This window comes from Nicotiana tabacum, chromosome 10 (assembly GCF_000715075.1).
Source record: "Nicotiana tabacum cultivar K326 chromosome 10, ASM71507v2, whole genome shotgun sequence".
NCBI lineage: Eukaryota > Viridiplantae > Streptophyta > Magnoliopsida > Solanales > Solanaceae > Nicotiana > Nicotiana tabacum.
This window is the reverse complement of record NC_134089.1, coordinates 78,715,404-78,733,910: the sequence shown is the minus strand read 5'-3', so window position 1 is coordinate 78,733,910 and position 18,507 is coordinate 78,715,404.

Below are 18,507 nucleotides of genomic sequence, written 5' to 3'. Positions count from 1 at the left end.
GTAAGATCCCTAAAAAGGCATACCCTCGATATAGACGCTGAAACTACTTCACTCGGGGCTTGGAAGGCTCTGGCCAAACACAATGACTACGGTCACAAGGCTGTACCAGCCAAACTAACGCGATTCGGGGACGCCCGACACGTCGCTATAAAATCACAGGCCTTTAATTACTTCGAATGTACTTCGAAAAGAGCCGGTTAAATAGGCTACCCTCGATATAGGCGAAAGAGCTTCAACCATGTCAGCTCCAAACTATAGGCTTCAAAACATTTAGCCATCAAGTAAAGCCTCCCTAGGTGCTCGATCATCACCATATAACGACTCACAATCGAGGTTTCTATCGAACCGTCGAAGAGTCAAGCAAACACAATTTCAAAAAGTCCTTAACGAGGGAAAAATAAAGCCTATTAAAGGTCATACTGACCAAATGCATAAGAGCCATTGTCGCCAGCCCATATAAAAGGTCATACCGACCAAATGCGTAAGAGCCACTATCGCCAGCCCATATAAAAGGTCATACTGACCTAATGCATAAGAGCCACTGTCGCCAACCCATATAAAAGGTCATACCGACCCAATACGTAAGAGCCACTATCGCTAGCCCATATAAAATGTCATACCGACCTAATGCGTAAGAGCCACTGCCGCCAGCCCATATAAAATATCATACCGACCCAATGCGAAAGAGCCACTGCCGCCAACCCATATAAAAGGTCGTACCGACCAAATGCGTAAGATCCTAAGGTCCAGCTCTAAATGCAAAAACTTAAGGGTCAATAAGCTCGAGTCGAGACCCGACTCGGAGACTGAACCCGAAACAGTTAACTGAATATGCCTAAGAGCAGAAGCGTAAGATCTTAAATGACGGCTTATACTAAAAGGTCACACCGACCAAACGCGTAAGAGCTTACGGGCCAGCCCAACGAGCCTCAAGGCCGTAAACCTAAGGGTTCTTTTAACTCAAAGACCAGTCCGTCTGGGTAATGGCTGACAAACATCGAAGCAAAGGGAACTACATAAAAAATGAAACCGCAAGGCTTCCTCTTATACTTATATGAGGAAAAAATACAAAACTCCATTTACAGTGTTCTTTAAAAGCACTATGCATAAAATCAAAAAAGAAAGGCCTAATCTGCATCCCCCTCGGGGTCTATGGCCCATTGATCTCTTTCTCGCTATCTTCGGCATTAGACAGAAGGAACTTAGCGTCATATTCATCCGCCTTTGCCTGCTCTATCTCTTCCGAGAGATCGAAGCCCCTGACATGGATCTCCTTGAGGGTTTCCCTCCGAGGTTTACACCTAACATACTCGTTGCTCCTACTCTCCCGGTCGAGGGCCCCTCTCATCTCAGCTCGAGCGTCGGTAGCATCTTGCAAATAGATGACCACTTTTCTATCAGCCTTGTTTTTGATCTCTTCGGCTTTAGCCCGAGCATTTACAACCCCAGACTTCATCTTTAGAAGCTCGGACTCGAGCCCCGCAATTATGCTCGTTTGGAACGAACTATTTGCATGAGGATTCCGGAGTTGCACTTCGAGGGAGGGAGCCTTGGCCAAAACATCCTTCTTGGCCGCAACTTGGGCATCCGCCTAAGCCTTTAGCTAGTTACACTCACGTTTAACCCGGCCAACTTCGCCCCAAAGTCATTCCAGCTCCTCTGTTTTATTCTTCAACTGGAATATCGGAATATTATTCTCCGAAAGTAGAAGGGGAGCATACATCGACACGAAATGAAGGTTACCTGTCTTTCGAGATAGCTTTTGTAGTTCCGACTTCAGTCTGTCTCATACCACAGGTGGTCCAACTCATCTCCCATCTTCTTACAAAGAAGCCTGAGGGATTTTCCCCATCTAAAGATTTCCGCAACATGGCTTCATGACTAAGCAACTCAGACTTGAGCTTGTCAAAAGCCTGTGAAAAGGGAGCTCAATAAGAAAGGGAAGGCATGAAATAAAAAGAAAAGCCTGTGAATGGTACCAAAACTCACCATGGAACTGGGCCACTGAGCTTCGTCGAAAGTCGAGCACACATTTACTGGCTTGGCCTCATTATTCTCAATAAAACTACTCTTGATGGGAGTGTGGCCACCCGATGCTCCACTCGATTCGCTCTGCCCCAGGCCTCGAATTTCCCTCGAAGTACCTTCGATAGGAATATGAGACGACGTCAAGAAAAAAAATGTTTTTCCAAAAATAGAGGACCCAGATGCCGCAGGATCGACCGACACGTCTCTTTTGACCCTCCGAGCAGGGCTCGCCTCACTACGAGCATCCTCGCCCTTCGAAGATTCCTTCCGTTTGTTATCAAACCTCAGTCCCGAGGTTGGCAATCATTCCTCCTCCTTAAGGGGGAACGACCTCATCTCGGAAAAACCTCCAACACGTACGACAACAGAGTTAGTACGCTAAAAAGAAATTACCTTTCTGAGGAAACTGTGAGCACCTAATTTTTGCCCTACATGAAAATAACTCCTAAAAATAAACCAAAAATAATTTTTAAGGGATTTTAGAAGTTTTCTTTTATTTAGTTGTATTTCATGCATTTTAATATTTTAAAATCATAGAAAAATCATAAAAATATCACGCTTTAATTTCATGTCAACTTAGGTCCAATTTGCATGTATGAATTAATTTTATTAAGAAAAATCACAAAAAATGGCCATTTTAACATATTTAGCTTTTATTCTTTAGAAAGTAGTGTTTTTATTTAGTTTTAAGTTAATTAGTTGTTTTAATAGATAAACAATTTTAATTTTTACATTTATTTAGGATTTTATTAGATTTTAAAATCAAAGAAAAAGAAAAATGAAAAAAAAAGATTTTGATTTATTCTTCCTACCCCAAAGTTAATTAGCCCAAATTCATGACCCAAATCCCTTCAAGCCTAAAACATTGAGCCCATATCCATTCCCCATTTGACCTAACCTAATTCTCACCCTTATAAAATAATGCTAACTCCTAAAATCAAAGGGACCAGGACCTGGAGAAAAGTAAGAACGACGATTCCAAAAATGGAAACTAGGATCACCCACCCGATTCAGTAACAAAACCTTTAGCCGTTTCCATCTTCTTGGGGACAAGACCAAAAAAGGAGACCCAAAAATTGAGACTGCCATTTTTGAACTCCCAAAAAACACACACACGACAAAGAACAGATGATTTTCCTGAAGAACAAAACTTTGAGAAGAAGCTAAGCGTACAATTTTGATACTTGCACTAGCTTGCTCTCTCAGCTCAAGGTTCTGTTGACCGAATTTAAGAGTTTGCCTCCCTAAAAAGAAATTAAAGACGCAGAAGAAGATGCCGCTAAAACAGTACAATATCAGTAGTTGTTGTTGACCAGAAAAGGCCCTAGAAAATGGCGGTAGCATCAACATCTCTAGTTTCTCAAATGTTCGACCCGAAATCTGCCACTTCCATTTCATGCCCGCAGTTTTCTAGCCTCCGTAAATCTTTCTCCAAGCTTGAAAACTTTGTTTCCTTCTCCACTTCTCAAGCTTTTTTCCATAACGTGGACTCTCAACTTCGCCTTTCTTCAGCCCAAAAAGGTTGTAGGGTTGTTGTCACCATGGTCGGCTCCGGCAAGTTCTTTGTTGGTGGAAATTGGAAATGTAATGGGGCAAAGTATTCCTAAGCAAGCTTGTCTCTGATTTGAACAGTGCTCAGCTCGAGTCTGATGTTGGTCATTCGGGTTTCGAGTTTTCAGGTGTCGATTCGAGGTTCTGGTTTGCAATTTCGGTGTTTCGGTCTAAGGATTGTTGCTTTGTTTAGCCCGATTGATTTGCAATTTTCAGTTTTATTCATCAATAAAAGGTCCATTTCTCAATTTTTATTCTCATTTCATTGTGTTATAATAGCTTGGTGCACGTGTTGATTTGTGATTCTGCGTTGTTTGAATAGCATGTCTTAGTTTTTGTTTAAATTATTTTAATTAGTTTTTATTTCGATTGTGATGTATGTAGTCTTGGTTCTTGAATAAGTGCTTTTAATTGGGTGGATGCAAAATTGAAGTTGTTTCTTTCTTGGCAAGGAATAAGAATGGGCCATAAGGTGGGATTTTTGGACCATAAAGAATCTGGCCAAGTAATAGATCATGTTAGCTAGCCTATTTGCCCCAATAATATCTTGTTCATAAATTGGCTTCACAACAACCTCAAATTATTTTTTTTAGGAAAATAAACAATTGATGAACATCATAGCTGGCTTTAGGCGTGACTTAATAAATTGTGATTGTGTATACGTTCGCGTGACATAATTACGATCCTTAAAAACAAAATCGGGGTATTGGTTCGCGCAACTTTGACCAAAACTTTCTTAATAATTAATAAAGCGCGATTAATTGTGGGCACGTATGCGTGATATGATTTTTGACACGCTAAACGAAATGTGTACACGTATGCGTGAATCAATTTGTTCATTAAGAATAAATCAAGAAACTAAAAGTGGTTAAAGGGATAAATGCCCATAGGTCCTAAAATGAGTAGTTTAAACAATTTAAGCCAAGTATAAATCGTTAAGCGACCGTGCTAGAACTACGGAACCCGAAAATACCTAACACCTTCTCCTAGGTTAACATAGTTCCTTCTCTAGAATTTCTGGTTCGCAGACTTTTAAATAAAGTCGAAAAATTACCTCGATTTGGGATTTAAAAATAAACCGGTGACTTGGGACACCAAATAAACTATTCCAAGTGGCGACTCTGATAAATTAAATAAAAATAATCCCATATCGAATAATATTACTTTAATTGAAAAAACTCCCTTGTATCCCCTCGGGTGGTAAAAAAGGAGGTATGACAGCTCTGGCGACTCTGCTGGGGATAAGAACCCAGAACTTCTGGTTCAGGGTTCAAGAATTCGAGCTTGTTAATATGATTTTTATTTGGCTTTATCTATTGTTGATATTACTGTATTTTGTGGAACTGATGTACTAATTGCCGTTTATTTACCGCTTTGATATTACTTGAACTGTCTTAAACTGTCTCCCTACGCCTCCCTTCTCAGTCTTCTAAAAAACGGTGCATACATTCGCGTGGCCCACTTTTTCTGTTAGAAGTTATACAAAATAAAACGAGGTTAGGCCAGCAACAAAGCCGGGCAGACTTTTGTGCTCCCTGTATGTTGCCCCCTCTTCGGCTCAAGTTGTTCACTCGGGTAAGCCAAGTCTAGAACACAACCCCAAGTCTAAACTTAGAATAACGTAACCTCATGCCGGATCCCTAGTAGGAACGTTTGTTTGCATCATGTGCATTTGACCTTGGGGACTCAACACAGGGGTTGGGTCCGTTTAGGATAGGTGTACCCAAAAATTAAAAGACCATCCTGATGCATCTTACGTGCTACTTGCGCATTTGTTTGATTCAGCTTGCATGTTGGCCGGCTTCTAGATTAGGAAAGAAAAAAAAATAAAAAACAAAAAACAAGAGTGAGGTAGGTATTTGAAAATCCTGAAACTCTTCCGAAATTCTGAAAGAAAAAAGAAAAAAAATCATTTCAAAATAAGCCAAAATTTTCAAGTGCCGTGTTTTCCCTGTTCCGTCAAAACTGACCGAACTATGCAGGTCTGATTCTCACCGGATGTGAGATACGTAGGCAAACCTTATCGGTTCCAACCCCAATTTTCAAAAATCCAAAAATATTTTCCTTTAGTTCCCTCTCTAGAACTCTTTAGAAAAAAAAAAAGAAGTTTTTAAAACTCAAAAAAAGTAGTCTCCTTCTTTCTGAAGTCTTTCATACGGAAAAAAGAAATTAAAAAAACCACAAAATCAAAAAAAAATCGAAATCCAAAATACGGGTTTCCTTCATTTTGAAGTATTTTTCCCAAAAAATCCAAGAAAAATCAGAAACAAAAATCCAAAAATATTATTTTCTTCTTTAGAAGTCTTTCTTTTGTAAATGTCCATAAAAAATTGAGAAATAAAAGTCCAAAAATATTTTCGCTTTCCTTTAAAAGTACTTTCGTAAATTAAAAAAAAAAAAAAAGAGAAACTCAGAAATTCGAAATATTTTCTTAAAAGTTTTTTCAAAAATCCACAAGTCAAATCAAAATCCAAAAAAAAAATATTAAGAAGTCTTTTCCCAAAAAAATAAAAAAAATCAGAAAAAAAGAAAGAACATAAAAAAAATTCTTTCTTTCAAAAAAAAAATTTTAAAAATTCAAGTCCAAAAATATTTTCTTTTTTCTTTAGAAGTACTTTTGTAAATTTATAAACTAAAAAAACTCAAAAATTCAAATATTTTCTTGAAAGTCCCTCTTTCAAAAATTAAGAGGCAACATCCAAAATCCAAAAAATATTTTCTTTTTTCTTTAGAAAAAGAGAAAACAAATAAAAATTCAAAAACAAAATATTTTCCTTTTACCTTTGAAATTCCCAAAGTTCAAATCAAAAGAAAGGAATTTTTAGAAGTCTCTCTTTCAAAAATAAATTAAAAAAAATCAATCAAAATCAAAAATCCAAAAAATATTTCCTTTCTTCTTTTAAAGCATTTTTTCCTAAAATTCCAAAAGAATTAAAAAATATCAAAAATCAAAAAATATTTTTCTTTGGTATTAAAGCTTTCTTGGTCTAAGTTTTACAAAAGTAAAAAAAAAAAGAGTTAGTTTATTTACTCCATTCCTAATCTTCCTGAACTACGCAAGATCTGATTCATGCGGCGTCATGATACGTAGGCAATCTCTATCGAATTTGATCATAGCCATAAAATTAATATTGAGTGAAAATAAACTAAAAAAAAGAGAAAAATTGAGTGAAAAAAAAAGAAAAGAAAAGAAAAGAGTGAAAAAAACAAAAGAGAGTGTCAAAAAATAAAAGAGTGTCAGAAATAAAATGAGAAAATCAATAGTGATTAAAGCGAGGCAAAATTAAAGAAAAAGAGGTACAGAGTGAAAAAAAAGGTTAATTACAGTTGGGATGAAACATCAACCGTTCAAACACATGGTAGAAGAATTTAAATGTTAGGTGCATTGCATCCCAACGTGTGATTTTCTATATGTTAAATATCTCAAAACTAACAAGGTTGTTGGGTGTGCAAACTAGCCAGGTTTCGGTGGTTGGTTTTGTTGGTAATCTGGCTTCCCATCCTTACTTCACAAGATCCAAAGGAAAGGTTCCTATAGCCTCTGAAAGCCATCTACAAATCATCGATCTTGAGGATAACCCAGCAACGGCTATTCCACAACCAGAATCAGCAGCTGCTGAAGAGAATAGAATGTTGCGTCTCCGCATATTGGAAATGTGGGACGCCTGGTTTAATGGTAGGGAACTGCCAAGTGCAATCCCTGGGTTCCCTGAGTTGATCCCCAGGTCAGGTGAGGTTACCAACGCCCATGTGTGCAACCCGCTCATCCCATGCGGGCACCTCCAATGTCGTTCAATGATCCTGGCATGCCTTCTATGGTTCGCCCTCAGGCACCGGCTTCAAGGGCACCGCCTCCAATGTTCATCTTTCAGGGTTCACAGCTTCAATCAGAAATAATATATGTGACCCCGTACTCTTTCACTCAACCTCCGCAATATGATCTCTCGGTAGAGCAAGAAAAGTTTGTTAAAAACCCCGAGCAAGAGGAAATGGCTCGGAAGATGAAGAGCCTGGAACAAAGACTGAAAAACATGCAAAGTCTGAGTGGCCAAAAGAGTGTCTAATACTCTCACCTCTGTATGTTTCCCCATGTCCACTTGCCAGCTGGCTTCAAGATGCCAAATTTGAAAAGTACGACGGGCACGGAGACCCGGGCGCTCACCTGAAACGATACTGTAACCAGCTGAGGGGTGCTGGTGGAAAAGAGGAGCTGCTAATGGCTTATTTTGGGGAAAGCCTCTCCGGAATTGCTTCTGAGTGGTATACGGATCAAGAAATTATCCATTAGCACGTGTAGGACGATATGACCCGAGATTTTCTCTGCCAACTCCAGTATAATGTGGACATCATTCCCGACAGAAACTCTTTGTTCAATTTGAAAAAGAAACCGCGGAAAGCTTCCGTGAATATGTTGTCAAATGGCGTGAGTAAGCTGCCAAGGTAAAGCCTCCAATGAACGAAATTGAAATGGTCACGATCTTTCTACAGGCCCGAGAGGCGAACTAATTCCAGAACATGATGTCCGCTATGGGAAAGCCGTTTGCTGAGGCTACCAAAATTGGGGAGATGGTAGAAAGTGGGCTGAAAACGGGTCGAATCTTGAGTCATGCTGCTTTTAAAGCCACATCATTAGATATTCAAAATGGTTCAGGGGATTTGATAAATTGAAACGGGAGAGAAGAAGAATCCATGATGGCTTCCAGTTCGAGGGGGGCCCGCAAGTCATTCAACCAATCATATATGCTTCCTGAGGTCCCTCAACATTATTATCCCTTTTAAGATGCTGCTTATGCCGTGACACCACCTCCTTATGCGGTGATGAATGCACGACCTTACACGCGGCCACAACATCATACACAAAACCGAGCTCCACCTCCCATAAATGCCTATCCTTACCAAGCTTCATATAATCCTCAACCAAATGATCCCTAATGCAATCCTTGCCCAAGAGAGCTTTTCAGAAAGAATAAGTTCACCCCTATTGGTGAATCGTATTCAAGCTTGTTCCAAAAGCTAATCAGACTAGATTTATTGCAGCCAGTGGCCCCGAACCAGCCGAACTCGAGTCCCCAATGCACCGAGCTAATGCTAGATGTGAATACTACTCTGGAGCAGTGTGATACAGTACAGAGGACTGTTGGACCCTCAAAAGGGCAGTTGAAGGCTTGATTGAAGCTGAAAGAATTGTTTTTCAAGATGAAGAAGCTATTGATGTGATGAACAATCTGTTGTCTGCCCACAACATCGGGCCAATAGTCGGAATGATTTGTGAAGATGAGGAATTTAATCCGGCACTGAAGGCCATTGTAGCCATTGCCAAGATAGAAGAAAAGCCAAAAAACGGTCGCCAAGCCTGAAAGTTCCCTATCAGACGGGAGTCTCGGTAGCCAGTCTTGCCATCCTTTCTGCGTCCGGATTATCTCAGGGTGTGATCCGGATGTTTTATTTTATTGTCTTACTTTCCAATGTAAACCCTTCTATCTTCAAAAAAAAAAAATCAAATGAAATTAATATTTCATTGTCCATGAATGTCTCTTTTCTTAATCTTGTCATTTTTCTTATTCTCTTTTTAGTTCTGTTAAATGCAAATTTCAATAACATGACATACTTGCGGACTTCATGCCCAGATCCTAAAACGCTGTCAGACTTCGAAATAATGAATCAAGAAATAGATCACAATGAAGATAAGCTGAAGGAAATAAAACAAAGAGTTGGAACAGCTGAAGGAAATTTGGTTCCAGATTGGAAAGGTCCGTACATTGCAACAAGAGTACTGCCAAAAGAGTGCATTGTGCTTGGGACACATCGAAGGAAATGTCCCTCAAATAATTGTCAATGCAAATGCAGTCAAAAGGTACTATGTTGGATCCTCTATATATCATTAATATTCTCCGATTGGGATGAAGACGGCTTTCTTTCTCACTATCCAAATATTCAACCCTTTGCAAACTCTTTGAGCCAGTCACTTTTCTTTGATTACCCTCTTTGGAACCTGAAAGTGTTATTGAAAAAAACAAAGAAAAACAAGAAAAAGAAAAAAAATACAAAAAAAGGAAGAAAAGACAAGGAAAATGAAATGAAAAAAAAATGAAAAAAAGAGAGGAAAAAGGAAAGGAAAAAGAAAGAGAACAAAAGAAAACAGAAAAACAAAAGAAAATCATAAACAAAGTTCCCTGAACTACGTTCGACTTGATTCCGAAAGGATACGTAGGCAACCTCTCTTTGCGGTTCAGTCTCACCAAAATATAAATCCAAATTTCCCCCAAAAAGTGAAACTGGGGCAGATGTTATAATGGTTCGGCGATGGTTTCGCCCGAAAGGTTCCAAAGTTGTAACTCAATCCAAATCCTTTTTACCCCGAAACCCTGTTCAAGTCCTTCTGATCAATCGGCAAAGAGGTTCAAAATGGGAGGATAGAGTTACTTGGATCTGATACAACAAAATGGGAGAAATAAAATGAGAGTTTTATTGGTGAAAACCCACACGGGCACCGTGAGGCGATAGTAAGTAGAGAAATGGAAAATGAGAGAGGCTGGTTAGTGAAACTCGCAAAGATTACTATAAGGCGATGGTGAGAAGAGAAATAAGAGAGGCCAGCTCGTGAAAACCCGCAAAGGGCGCCCATGATCGAAAAGAGGATCCTCACAGCCATCGGCATCGACAGGGTCCTGGCAAGGTTTCTCGATTTTGAGGCAAAAGTTGTGATGAATTTCTGAGAGTCTGACGGTTTACACTGACCAGGCATCCAGTCCAAAAGGCATGTCGTGTTCATTGAAGTCCGCATGTACTCCAGATAAGTCCTTCTTTCCTTTCCCCGAAAAGGACACTTATTGTTTTAAACTCATTCTTCATTCCATTGTTTGTTTTCTTTGAATCCCTTTCGGTTTAACTCTGTTCCGAAACTAAGACAAAGAAAGGATGGTAAGACTAATTTACAGGGTTCTCATTTGATACAAGCTAATATGCAAAAAGGCACCCAACCTCGTCAGGGGCATCAAGTCGACCTCGACCGGCATGGCGGCTGATGTTTTGAAATTGAAAAACTCCTGAATAGAAAGGAAATCAAAGTCAAATGCCCACAAAGGCAAAATGAAGTTAAAAAGGTTGAGTCCCACATGGCTAACTATCTTGGCAAAGGTTTGAAAAGCCAAGGTACCCTAAATGCTCTGAAATTGAAGTTGGAAGAAAGAAGCTAGAAAAGAAAGGCCTACGAAGGCGAAATAAAGTTGGAATAGGTTAAGTCCCACACGACTAGCCGTTGCAGCAAGTTTGAGGAGCCAAAAGTTCCTCAATGCTCCGAAGGTAGGAAAAAAAAGAGAAAAAAAGGAAGGAAAAAAAAAAGAGAAACTAAAATAACAAGTCAGAAGGGAAGGGCCTATAGAGGCAAAATAAAGTCGAAAAGGTAGAGTCCCGTCGACCAATCGTCATGGCAAAGTCTGGAAAAGCCAGGGTTTTTCCAGAGTCAGAAATGCAATTGGTATTCACGAAACAACCAGTTGCAAATGAAAGGGGCCGAGATCAAGGGGTTGAAATAATCAAGGACATTAAACCAACTACCATTTTAAACTGACAAATTGTTCTTTGTTTGAAAAATAGGAAACAAGTGTAATTCAAAGCAACCTTGCAAGAAGCAGGTGCAACCAAAAAGACACTGCGTAAGGGCTAGAAATAGCTTTGTAGCAACAATCCAAAAAGGGAAGTCCCCTCCAAAATTCTTTCCCGCATTTACTCATTCTATGAAATAAAAAAAAATTAAAAAAAAAAGAAGAAGAAAAATGATGAAAATGAAAAAAAAGTAGAAAAAAAGAAGAAAAAAAATTCAAAATCATGGTAGCTTAGGGTCCCCAATCTCTAGCTACCTTTTTCCAACATAGGTTCCCATTCCCTAGTCGCTGCCAGCATAACCTGGTAGCCTTTTCCAATATAGAATCCCACTCCCTAGTTGATTCCCGACATAATCCGTGGACATCCCCGGCATAACCCGATGACCTTTTCCGGCATAACCCGATGACTTTCCCAGCATAACCCGTGGACCTCCTCGGTATAACCCGAGGACCTTTTCCGGCATAACCTGATAACTTTCCCGGCATAACCCGTGGACCTCCCCGGCGTAACCCGATGACATTTTCCGGCATAACCTGATGACTCTCCCGGCATAACCTGTGGACCTCCCCGACATAACCCGAGGACCTTTTCCGGCATAACCCGATGACTCTCTCGGCATAACCCGTGGACCTCCCCGACATAACCCGAGGACCTTTTTCCGGCATAACCTGATGACTTTCCCGGCATAACCCGTAGACCTCCCCGGCATAACCCGTAGACCTCCCCGGCATAACCCGTGGACCTCCCTGGCATAACCGAGGACCTTTTTTCAGCATAACCCGTAGACCTCCCCGGCATAACCCGAGGACCCTTTTTCGGCATAACCCGATGACCTCCCCAGCATAACCCGAGGATCTTTTCTGGCATAACCTGGTCATTTTTCCAGCATAACCTCGTAATCTTTCCAGCTTAGGACCTTCGATCCCCATTTGATTTCATTTTAGATATAGGGTCTCCACTCCCTAATTTCTTTTTCTCAAGGATACACAATCCTGACTTTTACTGCTTTCAATGAAGAAGTAGTTTAGATTTTTGTTACAATAACTCACGAAATTTTCCTAGTGAAAACTGCGGCAGAAAAATTTCGTTCGTTTGCTTGTTTTGGTGTTTGAGCATGTTATACCTCGAGACACAGGGTTTGAGACGACCAAAAGAAGAAGTCTCAATCCAGAATAAAAGAAAAGAATAAAAAAGTGAACTTTAAGTGCAGAAGTGAAGAAAAGATGCTGATTGCCCAAGATATGATTGAAACGAGCTTTGCATGTCCCGCCTTGATCTGAAGAGCTGAAGAAAAATGAACCAGCGTTCGCAGCTAACGAGCATCAAGATTCAGATCAGAGTCTGCATGAAGAACCAGCCAAAACTCAAGATCAAGCTTCAGAAGATTTATAGATAGGAATCTTGTAACTCGTAGCTAATAGGTTTAGTTAGTCTTTTTTATTTTGATTTGATGTAATAACAGGACCATGGAACGGAACCTCGACGGAACCTCACTCGACTCTCGAACTCATCACTCTATCATCCTTCCAGAACTACACCGACCTGATTCCTTTATAGCCAAGGATATGTAGGCAACCTCCGAAGCAAGGTTTGGACAAACTTTTTTAAAATGCTTCCAAATGGCATTTCAAACGGGCAAAAATTGCTCATAATCGCTTACTTTATCTTTGTCCGAAAACTCTTCATGTTTCCGAGCAAAGAGGGGCAGCTGTGAGCACCTAACTTTTGCCCTACATGAAAACAACTCCTAAAAATAAACCAAAAATAATTTTTAAGGGATTTTAGAAGTTTTTCTTTATTTAGTTGCATTTCATGAATTTTTAATATTTTGAAGTCATATAAAATGTCATATTTTAATTTCATGTCATCTTAGGTCCAATTTGCATGTAGGAAATAATTTTCTTAAGAAAAATCACAAAAACAAAATGGTCACATATTTAGCTTTTAGTCTTTAGAAAGTAGTGTTTTTATTTAGTTTTAAGTTAATTAGTTGTTTTAATAGATAAACAATTTTAATTTTTACAAATTAGATTGATTTAAGATTAATTTAGGATTTTAAAATCAAATAAAAAGAAAAATAAAAAAAAAAGATTTTTGATTTAGTCTTCCTACTCCCAAAGTTAATTAGCCCAAATTCATGACCCAAATCCCTTCAAGCCCAAAACATTGAGCCCATACCCATTCCCCATTTGACCTAACCTAATTCCTACCCCTATAAAATAATGCTAACTCCTAAAATCAAAAGGGACTTAGGACCTGGAGAAAAGTAAGAACTGCGACTCCAAAAATGGAAACTAGGAGCACCCACCCGATTCAGTAACAAAACTTTTAGCCGTTTTCATCTTCTTGGGGACCAGACCAAAAAAGGAGACCCAAAAATCGAGACTGCCATTTTTGAACTCCCAAAAAACACAAACACGACAAAGAACAGAAGATTTTCCTGAAGAACAAAACTTTGAGAAAAAGCTAAGTGTACAATTTCGATACTTGCACTAGCCTGCTCTCTCAGCTCAAGGTTCTGTTGACCGAATTTAAGAGTTTGCCTCCCTAAAAAGAAACTAAAGACGCAGAAGAAGTAGTAGAAAAAGCTGCCGCTAAAACAGTACAATATAAGTAGTTGTCGTTGTCCAGAAAAGGCCCTAGAAAATGGCGGTAGCATCAACATCTCTAGTTTCTCAAATGTCTGGCCCGAAATCTGCCACTTCCATTTCATGCCCATAGTTTTCTGGCCTCCGTAAATCTTTCTCAAAGCTTGAAAACTCTGTTTCCTTCTCCACTTCTCAAGCTTTTTTCCATAACGTGGACTCTCAACTCCGCTTTTCTTCAGCCCAAAAAGGTTGTAGGGCTGTCGTCACCATGGCCGGCTCCGGCAAGTTCTTTGTTGGTGGAAATTGGAAATGTAATGGGACAAAGGATTCCATAAGCAAGCTTGTCTTTGATTTAAACAGTGCTCAGCTCGAGTCTGATGTTGGTCATTCGGGTTTCGAGTTTTTCGGTGCCGATTCGAGGTTTCGGTTTGCAATTTCGGTGTTTCGGCCCAAGGATTGTTGCTTTGTTTAGCCCGATTGATTTGCAATTTTCAGCTTTGTTCATCAATAAAAGGTTCATTTCTCAATTTTTATTCTCATTTCATTGTGTTATAATAGCTTGGTGCGCGTGTTGATTTGTGATTCTGCGTTGTTTGAATAGCATGTCTTAGTTTTTGTTTAAATTATTTTAATTAGTTTTTATTTCGATTGTGATGTATGTAGTCTTGGTTCTTGAATAAGTGCTTTTAATTGGGTGGATGCAAAATTGGAGTTGTTTCTTTCTTGGCAAGGAATAAGAATGGGCCATAAGGTGGGATTTTTGGACCATAAAGAATCTGGCCAAGTAATAGATCATATTAGCTAGCCTATTTGCCCCAATAATATCTTGTTCATAAATTGGCTTCACAACAACCTCAAATTAGTTTTTTAGGAAAATAAACAATTGATGAACATCGTAGCTGGATTTAGGTGCGACTTAATAAATTGTGATTGTGTATACGTTCGCGTGACATAATAATGGTCCTTAAAAACAAAATCGTAGTATGCGTTCGCGCAACTTCGACCAAAACTTTCTTAATAATTAATAAAGCGTGATTAATTGTGGACATGTATGCGTGATGTGATTTTTGACGTGCCAAACGAAATGAGTACACATACGCGTGACCCAATTTGTTCATTACGAATAAATCAAGTAACTAAAAGCGGTTAAAGGGATAAATGCACATAGGTCGTAAAATGAGTAGTTTAAATAATTTAAGCCAAGTATAAATCGTTAAGCGACCATGCTAGAACCACGGAACCCGGGAATGCCTAACACATTCTCCCGGGTTAATAGAATTCCTTATCTAGAATTTCTGGTTCGCAGACTTTTAAATAAAGTCGAAAAATTACCTCGATTTGGGATTTAAAAATAAACCGGTGACTTGGGACACCAAATAAACTATTCCAAGTGGCGACTCTGATAAATTAAATAAAAATAATCCCATATCGAATAATATTACTTTAATTGAAAAAACTCCCTTGTATCCCCTCGGGTGGTAAAAAAGGAGGTATGACAGCTCTGGCGACTCTGCTGGGATGCTTTGCCTCCCATCTCCCCTTGGACAGGTCTCGCCATTTGCACTTATCACAAGTCAAACAAGCTGCCCGCTTATGAGACCATTCAGCCAGGTCAGGAACCTCGTTCGGCAGCCAAGGAATCGCTAAAGAAAATAAAATGATAAACATCTTTACGGAGCCTGCCTCCACTGTGGACAAAAGCGATAAAAACACAAGTGTACCACCTACGTGTGAAATTCCATTTCTTAGGAAATGGCAGAAACTCTCTAGGGATAATATCGATTGTCCGTGCTCGATTAAATCAGCTCATCCACCCTCGGTCCTTGTCCTCTTCGTCGTTAACAGCAAGGGACTAAGTGGATCGACGTCGCAGAGTAATCAAGCCCCGGTAATGCAAAGGCCGATATAACCTAACGAGATGACTAAGGGTGAACTCAAGCCTTTTTCTTACGCAAAGAACCTCATCATCTATACTATCCTCCAAAATGACGAATGAACCTGTGCCAGGGTAACCCGGTACTTTTGACAAAAGTCAAGCACAACCCTATCAGGGGGGGCCCAACGTAAAGGGGTACATGTATACGTTCAAAAACCCCTCGACATGATCCATGATGCTCTCTCCATAGGAAGAAAATAAACTTCGAAACATACTTCCGATGACCCTGGACATCGGGATGTTTTTTTGACGAAAAGTCCCCCTCGAAGCAGAATGTCCCGAGGTTGGCTCGCCTAGCATCAGCGACTCTCCACCAACCAGGTGAGAGCCAGAGGCAGAACTTCCTCCTCCTTGCCGAACGGATCCTGGCATAACATCCATAACTGTAGTAAAATCAGGGAATTGGAGTGGGAATTTGAGCGAGGGTTTCAAAGTTATAGTGGTGAGGGACCCAACGCAGGAAAGAAGAACTCTACGAAGAAGGATAACTACTCAGAATAGTGGGATCCTCAAAGGAAGGAAGACAAACCTTTATATATATATATATATATATATATATAGAGAGAGAGAGAGAGAGAGAGAGAGAGAGAAAGTGGTGAATGTCCACCTACCTCAAATGCCAGTTAAAAATACTGACTGAGCCATTATCACTTTGGGAAGATGTATCGGCGCGATCTCCCCGGCCGCTTCATAACCATGTCATACAATTAATGCCTCCGTACGACATTTTGGGGATTAGAGACCCCCTCGTCGACAAGCATCGAGAAGGTACTCGATCTCGAGGACCTTTGCCAAGAAAAAGATAGGCTCTAGGGAGCCATTAATATCATTACAAGCCCCGATATGGTACCCGATCTCGAGGACCTCTGTCAAAAAAGAAGATAGGCTCTAAGGAGCCATTGATATCATTACAAGCCTCGAGATGGTACCCGATCTCGAGGACCTCTGTCAAGAAGAAGATAGGCTCTAAGGGGCCATTAATATTGTTACAAGCCTCGAGATGGTACCCGATCTCGAGGACCTCTATCAAGAAGAATATAGGCTTTAAGGAGCCATTGATATCGTTACAAGTCTCGAGATGGTACCCGATCTCGAGGACCTCTGTCAAGGAGAAGATAGGCTCTAAGGAGCCATTGATATCATTACAAGCCTCGAGATGGTACCCGATCTCGAGGTCCTCTGTCAAATAGAAGATAAGCTCTAAAAACCTACTCATATGGGCTTGACCTCGAGGTGGTACCCTACCCCGAGGATATCTGCTATTGCAAGTGTGGGTCATTTACCCGATCCTCCTGTCCTCGAGCTACCTAAGCCCGAGCCAATTTCCGTTCAAAAACTACCAATAAAGCCTTAGGGCTATCTTTTGCCTTCGGATAAAGTTAAACGTTCTCTCAGTTACTTTAACCTAGGGGCTACCCGAATCCGGGCAAACCCTCATCTGGGGTCTACCTATAACGCCTTGAGGCTATCTTCACTCTCAGTTTCAAAACAAGTTTTCAGGTTGCCCGTGCTCGAGCGAACTCTCGCCCCGAGACTATTTACTGAAACCTAAAGGCTATTTTTATTCTCAGAAGTCCAAGCGAATTATCCCTCAAGGATCATCGACGGGGTCTAAAGGGCCCAGGTTTTAAAAATCAAGGCCTCACCCTCACTCAATTCGAAGTTGTCGGTCCAAATGACCCAAGTTTACATAAAGTCAACTGGGGCTCGGTATTCGGACCGATCGATAGAGTCATACACTCAGATTTTTCACAAACGCAAATAAAGGGAATTATAGCATAAATCGGAGACAAGTTGAAAAAACATCTTTGCATTCATAAAGTGATGGTTACAAAAAACCCATAAAGGGATCTTACACATAATTACAAAAGCCCACAAAGGATCTTTACACATGATTACAAAAGTCCACGAAGGGTCCTTACACAGAAACTGAGAAGCCAAAGAAAAAAGAAAAAATGTATATAACAGCTACAAGCCTAATCTGCTCTTGGGGGTACATCCTCAGGGGTAGTGTCTTCGGGAGCCATTCCCTCGGGGCCTCCTCTCAATCTTTCAAACGTCATCTTCAAGATTGAAGAAGAAGAAACAGATGAAGAAGAAGAAAAGGATGAAGAAGAAGTAGAAAAAGATGAAGAGGAAGTAGAAAAAGATGAAGAAGTGGCTGGGTGAAAAATCTGGCGAGTATGGGTCTTGCCAGCAATACTATTGTGAAGCCACTTCTTGAGACGTTGCACTGATGCGGGATATAACAGTTAGTAGATGGCACCACCTCACTCCACGGAAAGCAAAAGGAGCAAGGCGCTGCACCGGGTAATTAGGGAATATGAGTAGAAGTTCGTGGTACACATATTCTTTAATGCGAAGATAATTTGAGATTTCTCTCTCATTACCTCGGGCCAACAACAACAACAACAAAAACAACAACAAATCATTACAATCTCGCTTAGTAAGGGAAAGCTCTAGAAAAGGGCCATGGCATAGCTGATGAGAACAGTGCCACGTAACCTTAAGGCCATGAGCCTCAAACATGGGAAATAATAATGGATGAGGATGAAGAGAAGAAAGGGGTATGAGACTGTTGAAGAACATTTGAATGAAGTCTTGGTTCAAGAAGGCTTCCATTTATAGAAAAGGTGGCAGCGTAACCGAAATCAATGTGTTTTGGGAACTAGACTGACGACGGTATTATCACTTTGGAGAATATAAATCGGCGGTACATTGAATGATTCTGGAAAAGTGAACCGACGGGACGCCTCAGTTATCACAAAGGCTTACGTCATAAGTATGACATCATCATGG